Source organism: Bos grunniens, chromosome 5, assembly GCF_055505025.1.
Source record: "Bos grunniens cultivar Pamir isolate PY7600 chromosome 5, Bosgru_T2T1.0, whole genome shotgun sequence".
Taxonomy (NCBI): Eukaryota; Metazoa; Chordata; class Mammalia; order Artiodactyla; family Bovidae; genus Bos; species Bos grunniens.
The window spans coordinates 98,293,038-98,315,845 of record NC_141169.1 but is presented as its reverse complement, the minus strand read 5'-3'; the positions used below and the strand labels follow the sequence as shown (position 1 = coordinate 98,315,845).

Here is a 22,808-nt window from a genome sequence, read left to right as displayed (position 1 = left end):
CAGAAGGAGACCGCAGAGCAGCCCAGATGCTCCCCAGATGGGAGTCAGACTGAGCCTATCCTCATCCCATAGTTCCTTTCTCCACTTCGTCCTTTCCTCCTTCTAGCTCTTCCCTATTATTCGACTCTTACATCATCACCTCACAGCATCATCTGTGCCCTTACATGTTCTCAGAAGCCTTGACGTTTCCCTCTCTCCCTCTCTTCTTCTTAGTCACCTTCCTTTCTCTCTTCCTGATTAAAATGAAGCCTCTTCCTTTCTAAAGTTTACCCATTATCATTAATCCATTTTCTTTTTTCAGGAGGATCTGCCAAGGCCGTGTGTGTGTGTTGCTGTTATAATGAGTAAACCTAAGTGCTTAAGACTGCTTCGAGGTAGTCATCCGTGGACTCGGGTGTCTGGTCAACCTTTAAAATCTTTTGATTATTTACTACTGTAAAACAGTTTTATTTTGGAGGAGAGAGGGAAAACATTTCCAGTGTAGTATTTCATACGTGGTCATCCTGAGTAGAGATGATTACTCTGGGATCTTACATTTTCATTAGCCCTTAAATGCCCTTATGATTTAGACTGTTGTTGCTGTTCAGTTAGTAAGTCGTGTCTGACTCTGCAACCCCATGGACTGTAGCCCACCAGGCTTCTCTGTCCATGAGATTCTCCAGGCAAGAATACTGGCGTGGGTTGCCACTTCCTTCTCCAAGGGATCTTCCTGATCTAGGGATCCTGAATCTTTACCACTGAGCCACCAGGGAAGCCATTCTCTATATTAGCTAAGTGAAAATTATTTTGTAGGCATCATTAACCAAAATAATTAACAGAATCATGGGATATATCCAACAGCAACTTATTAGTATGAAAAAATGAAAGAGATTTTCAAAATGTAATTACCTATCTCTATGACAACTGTGTTTCAAGGCAAATGGCATTCAAACGTATTGCAGACAAAGCAACCTAAGTATATATGTTATAGTACAGGGCCATGCTCCTTTTCCAAATGACCTTCAGTATCAAAGATCGCATGTTCAAAACTAAAATTAAAAGCAAAATGATTACAAATGCAGTAGACTTGCCACAAGTGATTTTAATATAAAGCAGACTACAGGATTCTCTATTAAGTAGTTCAATGACTTAAAAACCAAAATATCCAATTTCATCATCTCCTCTGAAATGCAGTCCATGGCATATATCCTAAGGATAATGTTCATAAAGCTCTACTGTTTTATCCCATTGTCCAGATTCCTAAATGAGTTTAGAGAAACCTATCACAACTGCTATTAACACCTGTAAGCATCACAGAGGACTAAGAACAGTGCAGTTAATGTTCATTTTTTTCTCCTGCAAAAAGTGCTTGTTTCAAATTCTAGGATTGAGGACTGATCTGTAAAACTATCGGAAGAAAAATTAAATGGGTTAGTGGAATAGATGTGTTCATTTGTTGACCGCCTACCATATTCAATTTCCTAACAGAGTAACTGCTCACTGCTCAGTTTTATCACAAGAATTACTTAGGAGCTTGATTTAAAAAAAAAAAAAAAAAAAAGATAAAAATAATCACTCAGACCCCACCCCTGAAGCTGATTCTCAAGAGTCTGGAATGGAGACTGGGAATTTGCATTTTTGACAAATGCCCCAGAAGGTTCTTAGGATTGTTTTAAAATACATTATTAAGTTTGAAAAACATTGTTCTCAAGACACATTCGTGTCTCTCAATGTTCACATTCAATGAGCTGTCAAGCCCTACTGAGTGCTGAAAAACTGATGCTTTTGAACTGTGGTGTTGGAGAAGACTCTTTAGAGTCCCTTGGACTGCAAGGAGATCCAACCAGTCCATCCTAAAGGAAATCAGTCCTGAATATTCATTGGAAGGACTGATGCTGAAGCTGAACTCCAATACTTTGGCCACCTGATGCAAAGAACTGACTCATTGGAAAAGACCCTGATGCTGGAAAAGACTGAAGGCAGGAGGAGAAGGGGACAACAGAGGATAAGATGGCATCACTGACTCTCGATGGACATGAGTTTGAACAAGCTCTGGGAGTTGGTGATGGACAGGGAAGCCTGGGATGTTGCAGCCCGTGGGGTCACCAAGAGTTAGACAAGACTGAGTGAACTGATTTTCAGTCTCTCTCACTTGGATGGTGGAGAGGGCAATGGCAACCCAGTCCAGTGTTCTTGCCTGGAGAATCCCAGGGACGGCAGAGCCTGGTGGGCTGCCATCTATGAGGTCGCACAGAGTCGGACATGACTGAAGTGACTTAGCAGCAGCAGCAGCAGCACCTGTATGGCATAAAGGTGTGAAAGCTGTGTTCAAAGTGTACATAATGGCAACAGTAGCAGCTGATAAAGGAGGAACAAGCAGTCAGCCAGACCATTCCACTCTCACAGGTGAAGCAGGACCTCCATTTAATCTGACGTGGGACTTCCGTTAGGTTAATAATATCCCTTTTACAAAATGAGAAGTATTTTGCCCAAAGTCACACAATTCATCAACGGTAGAACTGAAACTTGAGTTTCTATGACAGAGCCTTCCACAACACTACAGAGCTTACCAAACATTTTGCAAATTTTAATGGGCTCCTTAGGCACAGAAAGCAACAGATTTCAGAGGTTTCTCTCATGGCCCAGTGGTTAAGATTCCACACTCCCAACGGAGGGGTACATGGGTTTGATCCCTGGGAGGGGAACTAAAATCCTGAATGCCTCATGGTGCAACCAAAAGAAAGAAGAAAGGGAACAGATTTCAAAAGATGAAGAACAACACGCCCCATTTAAACGCTTGACGTGTGTGGTTGTGAAGAGAAGTGGTCTCACCACAGGGACAGCCTGTCACACAAGCAGCCATGTACAGAGTGGAGAACAAGACAGTGAGGCAACAAGCCCTCACAGAACACTAGGGAAGAAAGAGGAACCCTGGAAGCGGAAGTCTGTCTGCGTCATGGAGTCACTGTGAGAACACAGAATGCAGAAGAACCATATTTGTACATTGGAACATTCACTAAAAAGCTAGTAACTTAAAACAGGATCAATGAGAGGAGTATTTTGGTTAATACAGTAATTTTGAACCTTGGCTGCACATGAAGTCACCTGTGTGTGTGTGTGCGTGCTCAGTCGTGTACGGCTCTTTGCAACCCCATGAACTGCAGCCCGCCAGGCTTCTCTGTCCATGGGATTCTCCAGGCAAGAATACTGGAGTGGGTTGCTACTTCCTTCTCCAAGCTACCTGGGCAACTCTTAATTATCCCGAAGTACCTCAGACCAATAAATCAGAACCTCTAGGGAGAAGGGCGTGGGCATCAGTATTTTTTGCACAAACACTTAAAGGTGAATTCTTGACCTCCTCCTAGGGGTCACAAAAGACAGACCACTTGGAAGGCAGAGTTTAAAAGGGAACAAAGGAGAAACACGGCGCTGCACACAGCGCTGTCACTCGTCTGACCTATTTCCTGAGGTATGTGTTTTATAACATCTGCTGGAGGCATGATGTTCTGGATATATTATCAGTAATAGATCAAGCTGTCAGTGCCACAGAGTCTTGAATTCCAGTAATAATAAAGGAGCACACGTCACTAGGAGTCCCAACAAAAGGCCCTGAGGGTGTGCTGAGAAACAGAATCCCACCGTGGCTTAATCAAACAGCTTATAGCTGAAGCAACCCAGTTTCCAATCTTTTCCCGTTTTTTCAGATGTAGATATATCCAAAAAAGGTTTTAAAAGTTTGGGAGGAGACAAGGTAAATTCAGTGTTCACCTGTAAACGAGTGAGCGCAGGTTAAACATCTCTGCCCAGGAATTTCCCATGACTAAGGGCAAGTCACCACTACAAGCGCAGACAGTCTTCTGTAACTCCTCCCTCTAGTCCAATCCTGAAAAACTTCATTAAATACGCTGATGATGGACACCAAGAATTGGGCCTCCAGCCAAACCATCCATATTACATTAAATAAAGGATATCCCCACCCATCTCAAGGTTTGCCAGCAGTTTCTTTTAAAAAAAAAAAAAAAAGTGGCATTCAACCAAGAGTCCAGTGTTTTTGTTCATGATATAGCTGATTAACAAACAATAGAAGAAACTAGATGAGGAAGCGCTCACGGACTGTCTCCTTTGAACCGCGGGTCTCCCCAGGGCTCATTCACAGAACACGTTTTTGAACACCCAGTCTGTGTGAGCCTCTTTGCTCAGGTACCTTGGGAGGACACAATTAAACGCAATGCCATAGAAAGAAAATTTGTACACGGGTATTAATATCTGCCAGGCTCAGCAGGATGGGGGTGCTCCAAGAGGAGGAAATGGGAGGACTTGCATGGATGACGTCTAGTGGTCAGCGAGGAGGCAGCGATGGATCCCACCAGCACATATTTACTCTGGACGCTCTCCTACCCCAGTTCTGATGATGCTACACAAGCTGTATTCACGAACAACCTGTGGCCCCAGGAAGTATGGGGGAAGCAGGGACGTTACTAGCGAGAAGACCCTTCTACGAATTCTGGAGGCAACCTCTTTTCAGCTGGTCCCTGAGACTGGCTGCTTCCTGCCGGAAATATAAACAAACTCATCTTTAGGAGGCAGACAGGCTGCTGGTTCTCACTGTGGTACTGGCCTAGCAGAGACGGAAGCGGGGAGGGAAGAGGTGGTTCATCTTCCTTCAGACCCCAGGTGCGAACAGTCCCCTTCCCCAACTCAAATACAAACACAGAGAAGAATGAACGGGAGGTACCCGCTTTACAACTCTGACAGTTATCTGACAAGATTACACTGACTTGACTTCAGTCCAGCAGCATTCTGTCCACCCGCAAAGTGTAAGCAGGAAGAATAAAAAAGAGGAATTTATTAAAATTAGTCCATTTTACTGGAAGGTCCAGTAAGGTAGACTAAAGGCCATAAGCACTCAGGAGCTGGGCAATCTAAATAGTCACAGACAAGAGAAGTTAGCTGTCTAGACCTACGGTCCTCAGGCTTTTCAGTCTATAGACACTTGAAAAAAACAAACTGCCCAGTCCACGTCCCCTTAGCAATTGTTCCTCTGACTATAGGCATCCCTCGGTAAACACAGGGAGTAGTTCCAGGAGCCCCTGTGGATACCAAAATCCTAGGATGCTCAAGTCCCTTAAACAAAATGATGCTGTAAAACAGATACAGTCAGCCCTCCTTATCGGCAGGTTTTGGATGTGGAAACTACTCGTAATCCATCTTAAACTCTAGAGAAAACAATGGCCAAGAAAGATATAGAGAGTCTACAGTGACATATGAAGCCTAGGTCAGAATTTAGATATGAGAGTATGCACAATCCTGTACAAGAATGTTTATGGCAGCATATTTATAATGGCCCCACAGTGCTTCAGCTGATGAATGTGTATGTGTTTTAGTCACACCATCATGTCTAACTCCCTGTGACCCCATGGGCTAGAATGGATATGCAAAATATAGTCTATATGTCTATATCCACACAGTGGAATATGACTCGGTCATTGAAAGGAATGGATCTGATATCAACTGCAACATGAATCGGAGAAGGTGATGGCACCCCACTCCACTACTCTTGCCTGGAAAATCCCGTGGATGGAGGAGTCTGGAAGGCTGGAGTCCATGGGGTCACAAAGAGTCAGACACAACTGAGCGACTTCACTTTCACTTTTCACTTTCATGCATGGAGAAGGAAATGGCAACCCACTCCAGTGTTCTTGCCTGGAGAATCCCAGGGACGGGGGAGCCTGGTGGACTGCCATCTATGGGGTCGCACAGAGTCAGACACGGCTGAATTGATTTAGCGGCAGCAGCAGCAACATGGATACACTTGCAAAACATTAAGCTAAGAGAAGGGAGCAAGGCACAAAAGGCAGGGAGGAGGGTGATAGCGAGTGACTGCTAATATGGGAAGGGATTATTTGAGGATGATAAAAACATTCTAGGGTTAGATAGTGGTGATGGTCACACAGTTCTGTCAATATACTAAAACACTGATTTGTATACTTGAAAAGTATAAATTTTGTAGTTGTGAGCTTTATCTCAAATTCTTTGGAAATGTAAATTTTATGGCATGTGAATTATATCCCAATAAAGTTATTTTTTTTTAAAGACAAAGAAAGGCCAAGGGACTATACCAAATAAAAGGAAACTAAAAAGATAAGTGACAAGTAAATATAGCATCTGATGCTCAACTGCATCTTGTACTAGAGGGAGACCGTGCTATGAAAACCTTGCTGGATTGATGGACACAACGGGAACAGAAATGGACTGAACAGAGGCATGAAGTCCACGCTAGTTTACTGGGCTTGACAGCTCTACTGGGGGTAGAAGAATGTCCTTGTTCTTTGGAGACCCAGGGACGTGCTTGGGGACAGAGGGCCAAGATGTGGGCAAGTTGTTTGCAAATGGAAAAATGTATCATGTATATATGTAAAGAGAGACAGCAAGTGATAAAACAGAGAGAGCAAACTGTTACCAGTAGATGATGATCTTTTAAGTGTAAAATTATTTCCAAACAAAAAGTTTAAAATAATTTAGGCAGCACTAGTGGTGAAAAACCCACCTGCCAATGCAGGAGACACAAGAGACTCGGGTTCAATCCCTGGGTTGGGAAGATCCCCTAGAGGAGGGCATGGCAGCCCACTCCAGCATTCTTGCCTGGAGAAACCAAGGACAGATGAGCCTGGCGGGCTGCAGTCCACAGGGTTGCCAAGAGTTGGACATGACTGAAGCAACTGAGAATGCACGCATACATACTGTAAGATCCAAAACTTCTACTTTCAATAAATTATCCAAGATAAATATACTTGCTCAAGTACATTTTATGTGAAATATTGTTCATTGAAATGTGTTTGTGATTATAAAAAGTCAGAAACAACCTCAATGTCAATGAGTGATAGACAGGCTAAATATATTATATTTCACAGGGCTCTAAAAAAGAAAAATGTCTATCTATAGGCACTGATACAGAGCAGTTTCCAACAGTGTATTCTTTTCTGAAGAGAAAAAAAACCAGGGATACAGGAAGAATAGATTTATCCCTACCAACAAAAGCAACAAAAAAAAAGCTCAAGAAGCCTAGGAATGTCTTGATTTAGTTAGGAAAGAATTTAAGCCTGTTCTCTATATTTATTTATGGAGCTCTCTTTATTTATTTGTATCTGTAGATACACATAATTTTCTATCTTACAACACTGATAATATGAACTTTACAATGCAAAAAAAATCTAATACAATCTTGGATGCCATTCACTCCTACGGTTAACTCAAAATATTTCTTTTCATAAACTTTTTAAGTTCAAATATAACATATTTTCATAAAGCATAAAAATCATGAATGTACAAAGAACTTTTAAAAAGTTAGCATACTCTTGGAACTACCATCCTGATCAAGTAGAAAACTCTAGAAGTTGGCCTCATATCCCATCCGATCAACTAATCTCCCATCCTAAAGGTAACCACTATCCTGACCCCTATCAATACATTAGTTTTGCTCGTTTTTGAACTCTTTTGTGTCTGAACTCTTTTCTTCAACATTGTATTTGAGCCCTTGGTGTTGTCAATAGCAATAGCTTTTCCTATTTTATGTTATTTCATTGAGTATACAACAATGTATTTCTCCATTCTTATACTGATGGACTATTTGGGTCATTTCCAGTTTGGAGTAATTATGAATTACGCTATGAACATCCTTGTACATGGCTTTTGGTGAACATAAGCACATGTTTGTTGGGTATACAACTAGGACTGGATTTGTTGGGTCAGAGGCACAGTGCAAGTTTCAGCTGTAACACAGTACCACCAATTTTCAAAACAGTTGTACTAATTCATGATTCCCGCCATCAGTGTTTGAGAGTTCTTGTTCTATATCCTTGCTGACACTTGATATTTTCAAGCTTTTTGTTGCTATGTTTGTTTTATTTTATTTATTTTTAATTGAAGGATAATTGCTTTACAATACTGTGCTGGTTATTTGTTTTTAAATTTTAGCTATTTTGGTCACTGTGTAGTGGTAACTATAGTTTTATTCAGCATTCTTTGGTGACTATCGTGTTGAGCACCTTGAGAACCTTTTTATTTGACCTCCTGTATTTAGATCTACAATTCAGTTGGAGTTTTTCTGTGTGTATGATATGAGGTAGGGGTTAAAATCGGTTGTTTTTAATATGGATAAACAGTTTAGGATCATTTACTGAAAAGATTTTTCTCTCATATACATTTATGATGCTGTATAATGTCATCTTAATCATAAATTGTGTCTATGTGCATGTACATGTATACACACATACACACACACATTACTTACAAGGGCTTCCCTGGTGGCTCAGACGGTAAAGAATGTGCCTGCAATGCAAGAGACCCAGAGTTCGATCCCTGGGTTGGGAAGATCCCCTGGAGGAGGAAAAGGCAACCCACTCCAGTATTCTTGCCTAGAGAATTCCATGTATAGAGGAACCTGGTGGGCTATAGTCCATTGGGTTGCAAAGAGTTGCGCAACTATCACTTTCAGTTTCACAAATGCACACAAATACTTTTATATACATGTGTTAAAAAAAAAAAAAAAACATGTGGATCTGCTTCTGGTTTCTCCTCTATTCCATTGATCCATTTGTTTATTCTACACTGCATAGTGAAGTCGCTCAGTCGTGTCCGACTCTTTGCGACCCCATGCACTGTAGCTACTACCACGCTCCTCCGTCCATGGGATTTTCCAGGCAAGAGTACTGGAGTGGGTTGCCATTTCCTTCTCCAGAGGATCTTCCTGACCCAGAGATCGAACCCAGGTCTCCCGCACTGTAGGCAGACGCTTTACCGTCTGAGCCACTATCCAACAGTATAAATTCAGCAGTTTTGTTTATCATCAACATTACTACTTTGACTGTTCCTGACATTTGTGTTTCCATATAAATTTTAGAATCAGCTTATATAATGATTAAGACATCTTTCATTAGATTTAGTGCTAGGTTTTGATATTTTTTTGCTCTTACTATACATGTCATCTTTCTTAAAATTTCATTTTCTGGTTACTACTGTTACACAGAAACACAGATTTCATAGATTGACCTAGTATCTAAACTTACTTTTTTAAAAATATTACTTTTAATTTATAAAAAGCAAAATTCATGTTTTTTTGGTATATAGTTCTGTGAGTTTTTGACCAGTTGTATAAGTAACCCTCACCACAACCAAGACACAATGCTTTCATTTGCCCAGATAAGCTCCTCATGCCACTCCTTTGTAATCAGCACCTTCTCCCCACCCTAAACCCTGGCCACAACTGACTTGTTCTCCAATGCCTATAGCTTTCCTTCCTAGAATATGACTTAAATTGAATCATATAGCTTATTACCTTTTGACGGTGGCTTCTCTTACTCAACATGCTGCCTATAAAATTTATGCCTGTTGTTGCATTTATCAACAGTTTGTTTGCAGGAATATACCACCAAGTATATATTCATTCACTAGTTGTAGGATATTTGGGTTCTTTCTAGTTTGGGGTGATTATTCCTAAAGCTGTATAAACATTTGTGTACAGGTTTTTGTGTGAACCTAAGTTTTCATTTTTCTTAAGTAAATACCTAGAAGAAGGACTGATGAGTCACATGGTAAGTGTGTGCTTATCTTTATGAGAAACTACTCAACTGCTTTCTGCAATAGCGGACCATTTGTGGTGGAGGTGGTTTAGTCACCAAGTCCTGTCCAACTCTTATGACCCCACAGCCCACCAGGCTCCTCTGTCCATGGGATTTTCCAGGCAAAAATACTGATTTGGGTAGCTATTTCCTTCTCCCAGGCAATTTTCCCCACCCAGGGACTGAACCCAGAACTCCCACATTTCAGGCAGATTCTTTACCCTACTGAGCCACCGGAGAAGCCTACCATTTTGTACCCCCACCAGCAACATAGGAAAGTTCCATTCACTCTGCATCCTCAACAGAATTTGGCTCATGTTTAGGAAGTCCCTATTCTTGTTTGTTAAGAGTTCTTTTATGATGAAATGGGTTTTAACAAATGGTTTGTCTGAATCGACTAACATAGTCATGATTTTTCTACCTTTTTACAATTAATGAGATGAATTATATTAACTGATTTAAAGCTATCAAAACATTTTTATACATATATTCCCTATTAGAAAAGTTTACTTAATGATCAAATCATTACTCTAATAATAGATTAGAAGTTACATGGATAAATGAAGTCTGATGATAGCCTAAATGCTACCATCTAGCCAAAACTGTATGATCCCTTCAGTCACACTTCCGAATAAGCCTTTCCCCACCAAATACAAAGCAGATCAGAGAAATGGGAGACCAAATCACAGTCCTAGAGCCACATGCATCACTCTGATGTTTAGTATGTGGATTCTGCAACATCTAGAAGGAAAAAGAACTTCCGTTACAAAAGATAATGATGCGAACTGACTGCATAGCACAGGGAACTCAGTGCTCTGTGGTGACCTATATGGGAAGGAAATCCAAAAAAAGAGGGGATATATGTATACCTGTGGCTGACTCACTTCAGTGCACAGCAGAAACTAACAACACTGTAAAGCAACTACGCTCCAAATAAAAAAAAAAAAAACAGATTTACCATCAAATGCTTTTTTAAATAAATGATACTGATGTGGTAGTAACATTTTATACTTTAAGAAACCAGAAACCAAAGTATATAGAAATAAGTTACATGTCCCATGCAACAGAAATAAATGGATGAATAATGAAAACATGTGATAGTTTTATATATTATAAAATTCATGAAATGCTACTATGTGGAGGGAAAGCCTTACACCCTTTTGAAAATGAATATGTTAATGGATTCTGGCCTACTAATTAAAAACCACGTTAGTTTTGTCTTTTCACTTTACCTGTTTTCTGGTGGTTATGTTTTTTCATAATTAAATGACATGATCAGAGGGATGGTGATGACATGCCCCTCAGGGCCTCGATAAACTTTTGCCATGAAATCATCATAATGTTACAAAATGCATTTTCAACCCTTGAGCGGACTGTATAACCGGGATTAAGAGTAACACCAGCATACTTCCCTGGTGGTCCAGTGGCTAACCTCTGTGCTCCCAGTGCAGTCTAGGTTTGATCCCTGCTCAGGGAACTGGATCCCACATGTCTCAACTAAGAGCTTGAATGCTGCAACTAAAGATGCCACGTGCCACAAATAAGGGCTTCCCAGATGGTACTGGTGTTAAAGAACCCTGCCAATGCAGCAGACATAAAAGATATGAGTTTAATCCCTGAGCCGGGAAGATCCCCTGGAGGAGGGCATGGCAACCCACTCCAGTATTCTTGCCTGGAGAATCCCATGGACAGAGGAGCCTGGTGGGCTACAGTCCATAGGGGGGGAGAGTTGGATACAACTGAAGCAACTTAGCACGCACGCCACAACTAAAACCTGATGCAGCCAAATAAATAAATAATAAACATTAAAAAAAAGAAGAAGAAGAAGGACACTGGGTGGCTCGGAACATTTCTGTAGCTTCTCACAACATAGCTCTCTGAAGCTGCCTCAGTCCCTGTGTTACCTCGCCCGCTCACACACCTTTATTTAGTATTTTGGGCAAAAGAAGGGGCTGGTAATATTCCACCAAGACCTGATAACAAGCCAGAAGGCAAAGGCGATGCCACAGGTGTTCGAGGACAAAGACACTGCTGGGCTAGATATCCTGGGTTCTACTACGAGCACTATCAGCACCTCACTCTTCCCGAGTCACCACGCTTGTTCCTCACCCATTCCTGTGTGGTTTACCGAACTCTGCCCGTTTGCCTTATCACCTCATAGGCTACTGCTGCCATTAGCATTTTAAGTCACAGTGTCTTGTGGCAATAACATAACTCCATATATTAATAACTAAGATCAGCTCCCTGAAGACTGGATATCTATCAGACAGTATCTATTAGATACAGAATATTTTTAAAATACCAAGTACTTGAAATCTAAAAGTAATCCTAAGCAAGTCATAGCAGAGTCTATGGTAATCTTCAACATCAACCACCACAATCAACATTGCCTTTTTTTTTTTTTAAACTATTACCAAAGTATCACTGTGAAAACCACAGACAAAGAATAAACATATCAGTTGGGTAATATTTCTTTAAACCTAGCACTTAACACAGAAATATTGTTAGTTTTACCAAAATGAGAATTCACCAGATTTGGACTAGTTCTGCCTGCTCTATGTGTTCAAAACAACAACAAATACACTGTCCAATGAACTTTGGCTTCTATTTCCTCATGCCTGTGAACAGGCTTAAAAAACAACAACACTGTATATCTCAGGGCAAAGTCCAAGCCTGAGCACCCTGCCGCATGCCCACAGAAGGACGTGTGCGGCAGCAGGCAATGAACTGACCTGTAGGCTCAGAATCTGGGGGTGACACCACTATAAAGACCCGAAGGAGTGAGATTAAAAGTTAGCCAAGATCCAATGGGCCTTTGGAAGACAGCTGCTTACTAGCCATCAAAGATTTCTTAGTCTAGAAGTCAGACATTAATGAGGTTCCAAGGAGATTGGAGATCTCTCTCTAGAGGTCAGTTGGTAAAAGGCAGTACTCTCAAAACTCAGTATTTTAGAGCTGGAAGATACCTCAGTAATCATCTTGTCCATCCCCTAGTTTTACAGGTAATGAGGAGGAGGATGAAGAGGAAGAGGAGGATGAATCTGAGACCTCAAATCCTCGTTGGGAGTAAAAGCTCTCAATTAAACAAGCTGCACTGGGACTTCCCTGGTGGTTCAGTAGCTAAGACTCCTTGCTCCCAATGCAAAGAGCCGGAGTTCAATCCCTAATCAGGAAACTAGATCCCACATGCCATGTTCCATGTGCCACAACTAATAACTGGTACAGCCAAAAAAAACTAAATATTAAAAAAAAAGAACAGACTGCACTAATAATGGTTAGAGATAGGTGAATCTCTCTGCTGTGACCCCACTCCACTCACTGCATTTCTGCACCCTGCACTAATTACCACCTGGATCTATGAGCAGTTCTACTCTGCTAATTCATATTTTAAACAGAAAATGGCACTTTACAAGTCAACAATAAAAAATTAAATAACTGACCAAAAAATGGGCAAAGGACTGAGACATTTCCCCAAAGATGATACACAAATGGTCAACAAGTAGATGAAAAGATGCCCATCATTACCAATCATCTAAGAAATGCAAATCAAAACCACAATGAGCTATCACCTCACACCTTTAGAAAAGCCATTATTTAAAAAAAAAAAAAACAGAAAATAAGTGCTGGCAAGGATGTGGAGAAAGTACCACCTTTGGGTACTGTTAGTAGGATTATGAAATGATATAATGAAAGTCGCTTAGTCATGTCCAACTCTTTGTGACCCCATGGATATACAGTCCATGGAATTCTCCAGACCAGAGTACTGGAGTGGGTAGTCTTTCCCTTCTCCAGGGGATCTTCCCAACCCAGGGACTGAACCCAGGTCTCCCGCATTGCAGGCAGATTCTTTACCAGCTGAGCCACCAGGGAAGCCCATGAAATGGTATAAATGCTATATAGCACAGTATGGCACTTATTCAAAAAATTAAAAAACAGAACTACCATATGACCCAGGAACTCCACTTCTGGGTATTTATCCAACAGAACTGAAGACAGTCTCCAGGAGGTATTTGTACACACGTGTTCCCAGCAGACTTATTCACAATAGCCAAGAGTAACCCAAATGTCTATCAACAGATGAATAAACAAAACATGATTACACGTACAATGGTAATAAGATTCAGCTTTAAAAAGGAAGGGGATCCTGTCACATGCGACAACATGGATGGACCCTGATGACAGCACAATAAGCAAAATATGTCATAAAAAGCTAAACGCTGATGATTCCATTCATATGAGGTTATCCAAGATAGTCAAATTCACGGAAACAGAGCACAGAATGGGGCTCACCGGAGGCTGAGGGAGGGAGAAAGGAGATTTCAAATACTCTACTGTGTAGAGTTTCAGATGCTGAAGATGTAAAAAGTTCTAAAGATCTGTTTCACCACAGTGTGTATACACAAAACAATATTGAACTATACATCTGAAAATGGTTACAATGGTAAATTTTACATTGCCTTACTACAATTTTTTAAAAAAGAAAACAACAACAAAAAGAAAATGGCTGTCTTTCTTTTCAAGAGATCCTGGCAACAAGTATTGATATAAACTCCTTGATGATGAAGGCCACAGGCTACATATATTTCTTTGTATCTCTTCTAATACCTCACTCTCAGAAGTTGCTCACTAAGACTTGTTCATGCCAACGACAGAAACATGCCAACGACCACTGGCATTTTAAAAGAATGAATCTTTTGTCCACCAAAAAAAGCCTACTGGACTCAGAAGTCAAAGTGCTCATCTCCATACATGAACCAAGGTCATTTGTATAATAAAATACCTCCAATGACTTCACAATAATTTTTACTAAGAACTTGTATACAACTACTACTTCCTGGTAGTGGATACCACACTGATTAACACTTGGTAACTGGAAATCCACCCCACCAGCAAATACTGTACTGCCTTAAATTAATGTCCTGTTAATTACATCCTCTAATGAGATGGGCACTGGCAACATCTAAAGAGCCAGTCACACAGGTCACTTCACTGCCAGAAAAAATTGCTTGAGTTTGTCTTTCAGTTGGGATTGCAGTCAAGAGAAGAAGGGGTTTTCCACTGTACGTGATTTTTATTGTTGGTTATAAAGCCAAGAAGCTATAAAATCAAGCTTCCTGAATATTTACATTAACGAGGCTCTTAGTCATCCACAAAATGAAAAACGAAAACAATTGCTTTAATTACATAGTTAAAAGGGTTTCAATGGAAGGAAAGGTTTCTGATATTTGGATATTCTAGAGTAATGAAATTAGATGCTGTCTGTCCCTAAAGTTGTTTAAAGCAGCTGTTAAATACATATGCATACACCCATTTTATTCTTAAAAATACATTCCAAACTGCAAATGACTTCTGGCCCCTTTAAATGCCAGAGTTAATAATGTTTATCTTCAGGGTCTCCCAATACTGATAAACCACAATAAACAACATTGTGATCCTTCTATAAGACTTCTGTTGGACAGAAGATTAATACATTTAAAAAAAAAAAAAAAAAGAAGATTAATACATTTTTAGGTTAACATTTCAAGAGCCTATTCTATAAGCAGTGTTTAATTGCTTTGCAAGTTTCTAGAGCTGAGAATGTGATTTTCAACTCACAGTATATTCAAATTTATATAATCTTGAAGGAATTCTATAGGAAGAGCCAGACTGTCACTCTCTCGGAAACACAGTAGAATCTATCTCAAGATGAGACAAAGGTTGTGCCTCATTCAAGTCAAGTTGCTGCCATGAATGAAGGGAATCGTTCTCCTTTAGCTGTCCTCTAATTTTATCTAAGGCAAATATGCAGTGCAAACATGATTAACAAATAAGAACAAATGCCCAACAAGCAAAAGGGGGTATTCTACCAGGTTTTAACCGCTAGTGCTTAAATTTAGGACATGGTACTGGGGCTATGTTGAGTACAGATTCTGTACATTATATGGATATATCCCCTACTAAAATAAAAATGCAATTAGTTTTCCACCTTTGATGGAAATTTGGGGCATAAGTAATATCACATTACTTAACTGCCCAAAAGCCAAAACCTAATTTTAGCTTTAACCTTCTATTCCATCAAGACTGTTATTAGACACACTGCCCAGCTATCGAGATGACTATAAAACATCATACACTTTTATATCTTCTAATCCTGTCCACTTTTTTGATTAAAAAAAAAAGATATAAAGGTGAAATGATCAAAAGACAGGAACACAAGGAGAGACAAGAATGTCTGAACCAGAAGACACCTCCAAGATCATCGAATACGATATTATTTCACAGCCCACGAAGCTAAGACCTAACTATCTCTAAATTAGCTCCACAACGAACTGGGATTCAAGTCTGTGTAGCCTTCCACTAGAATAAGAAAGAAAAGGGAATCTGTGAGCAAGAAGGAAACACATACAGGACAGTCTCTGGACTCCAGGAAAGTTGCTGTAGCAGGCTGCTGCCTACTCTCTGTGCTTTCTTTTCTGCTTATCTGAGGCAGACACACAGCCAACCATCCAAGGGACATCTCCCCTCAGACTTGCTAAGAGTCCCGGTTCCTCCTGGACAGCGAGCAGCGTATCTAAGCCTAGGAAACGATACACGACGTGCGTTACACCACCCCCGGTACCCACTCCTGTTGGACAGACACGGACAACAATTCAAGCAAACGAGACACCACAGATAAAGGGAGTGGAAGCTTCTGGGAAAGATTTTGTTCTCCGTCAGGCAAGCACTGGAGTAGGAACTGCTGGCTCTTGTCTACTTCCTCCTTCTTACCTCGGAAAGACAAGTGATGCCGACAACTGAGGCAGCCATTTTGTGACGTGATGTAAGTAAACACACAAAAGATGGCTGACCACCTGGCCGAGGGCACTGCGGAGCAGCTGAATTGCCTGAGAACACCTACCTCTGAAATTCCCTGAACTTTTCTGAACCACACAGTAATAAATGGCTTACGGTTTAAGCCTCTTCTATGTCTTTCTATTAACTACCGCTGAAAGCAGTACTGAATTTAAAAAAAAAAACAAACTTTTTTCTGGGTAGTTCCCTGGTGTTCCAGTGGTTAGGATGAGCGCTTTCACTGCCAGGGGCCCTGGGTTTGATTCCCAGTCAGGCAACAAAGATCCAACAAGCAGCATGGCACAGCCAAAATTTAAAAAAAAAAAAATATTATGAAACAAAATCTTTTGTGCCCTGTTGTAATTTTCCTGCCACATCACTCCCATTAAAAGTGTGTATTCTGCTCATATACATGCCCCTAAAAAAAGACAGTATTATATTCATAATTAACAACATGCATGCATACTAAGTCACTTCAGACATGTCCAACTCCTTGCGACCCTATGAGTTGCCCGCCAGGCTCTTCTGTCCATGGGATTCTCCGGGCAAGAATACTGGAGTGGGTTGCCAGTGGTCTCTCCAGGGGATCTTCCTGACCCAGGGATCGAACTCACATCTCATTTTGTCTCCTGCATTGGCAAAAGGGTTCTTTACCACTAGCACCACCTGAGAAGCCACACATAATTAATAGAGACCAGTTCAATTACTTTATAGTTACAGCACATCTCAACAATGACCCTATTAAAATAAACGTCATCAGTAGACAAAATGTAAGGGAAAGAAACATGACTTTGAATCATATTTTTTCTTGATTGTAACTTTGATCCTTCTTTGTGCCATCTCAAATCCTTTTTGGAAATGAGTATCACATAAATAACAAACTAATGAATAAGATCTATCTGAACTAAACTCTTCTGCTCCTTTAATCATAACTGCTGCTTCAGTTGCTTCAGTTGTATCCAACTCTTTGTGACCCCATGGACTGTAGCCTGCCAGGCTCCTCTGTCCATGGGATTCTCCAGGCAAGAATACTGGTGTGGGTTGCCATGCCTTCCTCCAGTGAATCTTCCCAACCCAGCGATCAAACCCAGGTCTCCTGCATCACAGGCAGATTCTTTACCACTGCTGCTGCTGCTGCTAAGTCGCTTCAGTCGTGTCCGACTCTGTGCGACCCCATAGATGGCAGCCCACCAGGCTCCCCCGTCCCTGGGATTCTCCAGGCAAGAACACTGGAGTGGGTTGCCATTTCCTTCTCCAATGCATGAAAGTGAAAAGTGAAAGTGAAATCACTCAGTCGTGTCCGACTCCTCATGACCCCATGGACTGCAGCCTATCAGGCTCCTCAGTCCATGGGATTTTCCAGGCAAGAGTACTGGAGTGGGATACCATTGCCTTCTCCATCACTGAGCCACCAGGAAAGCCCTTAATCATAACTGTTAGTAAAAAATTAAATAATAAAATTTCATTCTTGAATTTACAGCCCCCAAAGTGGCCGAGTCAATATTTTCACATTCGGATGCTTATAACAGAAGCCTGGAGACTTACCAGCACTACACCAAATTCATGGCATTGCTCTTTTCTCCTTTAGAGGTTATAATAATAGACTTTGAATACTGATAAGACATTAAAAGTCAGACTACCCAGTACAGCTATTTCAATAGTTATTTTAACTGTATTTTGATAGAACTCTGTCAAATATATGTTTACCTCCATGACCCCAGTTGCACCCACCTCTGTACTTTCCTAGGTCCCATTTTTCCGTATTCACCCCACAATATTCCTCTGGCTCCCAACACTCATCTGCACTCTGCCCACAGCCAGTTCTGTTCTGCCTATACCAGCTCTGTGATCACTAACATCTCCTCCACTCACAGCCTCCCTGGTTGAAAGAAACAGACAACAGCCACAAACATCTCTTCTCTCAAGTGTGCCACCCTCTCTCCCCTACTGTCATTCAAGGAATAAAATGGCTGAGTACCTTGAGTTTGAGCACAGATAAAAATAAGTATGAATATACAGATTTATATGAATGATACATGTGGGCTCAGTGCTTTCGTAACTTAAAAAAAACAACAGAACCAATGCTCTTTTTTCTTTTTTTTTTTTTGGTAAGCTATAAAGCGCTTTTGGGCTCCCCAGGTGGCTGGGTAGTAAAGACTCTGCTGCCAATGCAGGAGACACGGGAGATGCTGGTTCGATCCCTGGGTTGGGCGATTCCTGGAGGAGAAAATGGCAACATATTCCAGTATTCTTGCCTGGAGAATCCCATGGACAGAGGACTCCGGCAGGCTACAGTCCATAAGACTGTAAAGAGTCAGACACAATTGAGCACACACACAAAAGCACTTTTATCGACTCCTCCTTTGTGTCTACCCTTTACCCACCACTCTCCGAGGTTACTTAATCTTCTGCCCTTGTGGTTTCAGGACCACATGGCTCATCCCACACAATAGCATATTTCCTTCTTCCCAACAAGTTAATCAGCTAAGATGGAAACATTATTTTATTGCTACAGATTGTCTGTGTTAGACTACTCTAAAAATATGTTAGAACAAGGCACCAGTTTATATCAGCAATTTCAAATTCTCATGATTTACCCTGAAACTACGATGCTGGTATTTCCTCTGATGGCACAAAAGCAATGAAGGGCAAAACTGCTGGCACTTTAGCATCAATTATGGCAAGGATCCAAACTGTACTAGCAGGAATTACATTCTTCACTGTCTGTCAATCACTTTTTTAAATACTGATTTTATATTATTTATTTGGCTGCACCAGGGTCTTAGTTTCGGCATGCAGGAACGGCATATGCAATCTAGTTCTCTGACCTGGGATCAAACTTGGGCTCCCTGAATTGGGAGCACAGAATCTGAGCCACTGGACCACCAGCAAAGTCCCGATCAATCTTTTTTTTTAATAATTTATTTTTTATTGAAGGATAATTGCTTTACAGAATTTTGTTGTTTTCTGTCAAACCTCAACATGAATCAGCCATAGGTATACATATATCCTCTCCTTTTGAACCTCCCTCCCATCTCCTTCCCCATCCCATGCGTCTAGGTTGATACAGAGCCCCTGTTTGTGTTTTCTTAGCCATATGGCAAATTCCCATTGGCTATCCATTTTACAAATGGTAATATACATTTCCACGTTACTCTTTCTCCTATCAGTCATTTTAAAAAAGCCAGTTTCACTTAACAATGTCCTTGATAAAATAGTAAAAGTTATTAATTATTAAATCTCACTCTTGAGAACTTGATCTTTTTAATAATCTGTGTGATGAAATGGGAGCATTTCATCATATCTAATATGTACAAAAAGCATTTCTACATACCTAATACAATGGCCATCTTAAGGAAAAGCATTTATGCAATTGAGTGGTCAGCTGAACTATACACTTTTCCATAGAATACATTTCTGTTGAAAGAATGGCTGGGAGACAACTTATTATTATATATAGTTATTCAGATTTAGGTACTTGGCAGACATTGTCTCTGAAGAAGATACAGTGAGCCTGAGGCTTCAAGGAAAAAACTGACAATACCTGTTGCTGATGATAAAATTTGAGTTTTCAAGAAAAAATTAGAATTTTGGAAAACTTGAACTGGATACCAAAATCTTGACTGCGCCTCAATTCTAAAGACTTTTTGGATGAGATTAATGGTTGCATTAATGAATATGATTTGATGAACATTGTGTAATCAATGTGTCAATATTTGAAAGATCTGTAGAACTCAACGATTATTTCTTAAATGACCAATGTACAATGTTATAAAATCACAAGCTGGTCAAAGATCCGTCCAAAGTGCAAGAGAGACCAGTAGATTTTTCTGTTACGGAGTAGCACAAAAAATTCATTGACAATGTTCAGATTCAACACAACTAACTCTTAAGAACATCTTTCTAAAAAAAAAAGAGGCAAAGGGAGAAAAAAAAGAATCTACCATTTGCTGAGTCTTAGAATATTAAAGAATATACACAATTACATGAAAAAGACACTAAAATACCCCACCTTTTCTCTACTATGAATCTGTGAATAAATAGGGTTTCTTCATATATTTCAAACAAAGCAACATATCACAATAGGCTGAATGCAAAAGCAGTTATGAAACTCCAGTGGTCTTCTATTAAGCAATGCATTAGAGAGTGGCAAAACATAAAACCATCTCACACTTATCACTGTATTTTTGTTTTGGAATACTTTTTTCATTAAAATATGTTATTCATGTTAACCTTTCATGAGTTTATCATTTTTAAGTGAAAAAGTATTTTAAAACATTTCAGACTTTTAATTTCTAATATGTTAAATATTGATATAGTCCACATAAACAAAAGATCTTTGGGGCATCAATAATGCAAAAGTGTCCCAACGCCAAAATGTTAGAAAACCTTAGGTTTTCAACACCACAAAAAAAGTGCTTATATGCGTGTGTATATAAAAGAATAGGCACCTGAGAATGAGTCAGAAGGTCTTTGCTCCAGGTCCACTCACTTTGGGATTTGGATAAATTAATCTAAGGTCTTAGTTTCTTCATCTGTGAAATGGGTTATTCATGTCTTGTTCTGAAGATAAAAGACAAAATATGTCAAAACAGTTGATACAGTACAGGTATACTGTTATTGTTACAAGATCTCAAAGTTAAGAGTTTTAACCTTGTGACTATATTTCTAAAACATTCTCTATTCTTAAATTTTTTTGCTAAATGCAGAACTCACAGAAAATGCAAAGTGGAGATTTTTTGATTAGTCAATTAGCTCAAATGTCTAACCACATAACTTTACTGATTTAAATTTAGTATTTGACAGTTATAATCAGTAATGTGTATATTCTAATTATTACAGATATTTCCAAATACACATAGAAGTACAGAAAATTGTAACAAACGCCCATGTACTCTTAAAAATTACCAAAAAATTGCTAATATTATTTCATTTCCTATATGTGTGTATGCCTATTCTGATGTTTTTAAAAACAAGTATTAGGCATCATTTCGTCTATAAATACTCCCATATGTATCTTTTTAACAGATGAGAATTTAACATAACCCCAATACCATTAACATAGAAATGAACTTTATAGTTCTTAAATATCACCTAAAACATGCGATGCTAAATTGCTTCAGTCATGTCTGACTCTTTGCGACCCCATGGACGGTAGCTCACCAGGCTCCTCTGTCCATGGGGTTCTCCAGGCAAGAATACTGGAGAGGGTTGCCATGCCCCCTTCAACATAAAACATACTCCATGTTCTAATTTCCTGATTGTCTCCCAAAAAGAGAGTCTTCATTAGTTTTTAGTTGTTCTGTAGGATCAAAATATTCTCAACAATTCAGTTACAAGTAATACAAGATTTTCAGCTAAAGATAAGAAGGAAGTAGAAATAACACAATGCTCCATATACATGTACGGTTTACAAAATCAAGTCAAGAACTATTCTCCAGGGAAATGTGCTTCTTCTCCAACAAAACAACAGACAAACATGACAAGAGACACCCACCACAAAAAAGGCCAAACTGGGGACACCTCAGTACTCTGAGAAGTGACCAGAAGGGGACACACTCAGCTGATCAGCAAGGGCAGGAACTGTAGGAAGCCACCACCTGCCCTTTCGGAAAAGGTGGGGTCGGGCCAGCCCCGTGGTCAGGCAGGCTGGAGGTTTAAGGTCAGGGCCTGGGTTCCAGAGTGACAGTACCGCTCAAACAGGCCCAGTAACCAAAAGGCTGAATGGCAACCACCTGCGGGTTTCAACTCAGAGCTCAAAAATCAGGGCTCCGGGACTTCCCTGGTGATCCAGTGGTTTTAATACTCTGTGCTCCCAACACTGGGGGCCCAGGTTTGATCCATGGTCAGGGAACTAAGATCCCCCATGTCACATGGCACATCCAAAATAAATTAATTAAACACAAAAAGATAATTGTAAACAAAAAAAAACACAGTGCTCTAAGCTAGAAATACAATGCAAATATCATCAAAATAAACTACCTGTGACAATTCAATTTATTCAGCAAACATTTGTCAAAAAAGTCAATTCTACTAGGCACATCTTAGGATATGAGCTGTAGTATTTTTGTGTATAATTATTCAGTGAAATAATAAGCAACATATACTTCTCTACATATTACTTTCCTCATTAATTTTAAGGGGAAGAATGGACAAATTTAATATGAATACCTTGCCACATACATGACAATTTATAGTGTAATTTATAGTGCAAAACCTGCAATTTGGCCCACTCCTCACCCAGACATTAAAACATAGGAATTCTACTGTCCTTCCCAAATACTTTTCAAGATTACACATCACATTAGCTTTTATCATATACATCACAGACTCAGAGCACTTACATCTACAATTCTTTTCTAAATGGAGTATTTAGTTGAAGATCGACATGTACACACTGCT

General features: G+C 40.0%; 1 protein-coding gene across 10 annotated transcripts in view; it reads right to left on the bottom strand.

Moving 5' to 3' along the window:
* Positions 1-22,808, bottom strand: part of DUSP16 (dual specificity phosphatase 16) — a 110,181-nt gene that overhangs the window by 65,254 nt on the left and 22,119 nt on the right. For 9 of the 10 annotated variants that reach the window (XM_086401971.1, XM_086401976.1, XM_086401969.1 and 6 more), the window contains one exon: positions 20,858-20,969. The exons of the other annotated variant lie outside the window; for it this stretch is intronic. The gene's annotated coding sequence lies outside the window, so the exon portion shown is untranslated. The remainder of the gene's footprint in view (positions 1-20,857; positions 20,970-22,808) is intronic. 10 annotated transcript variants of the gene reach the window in all.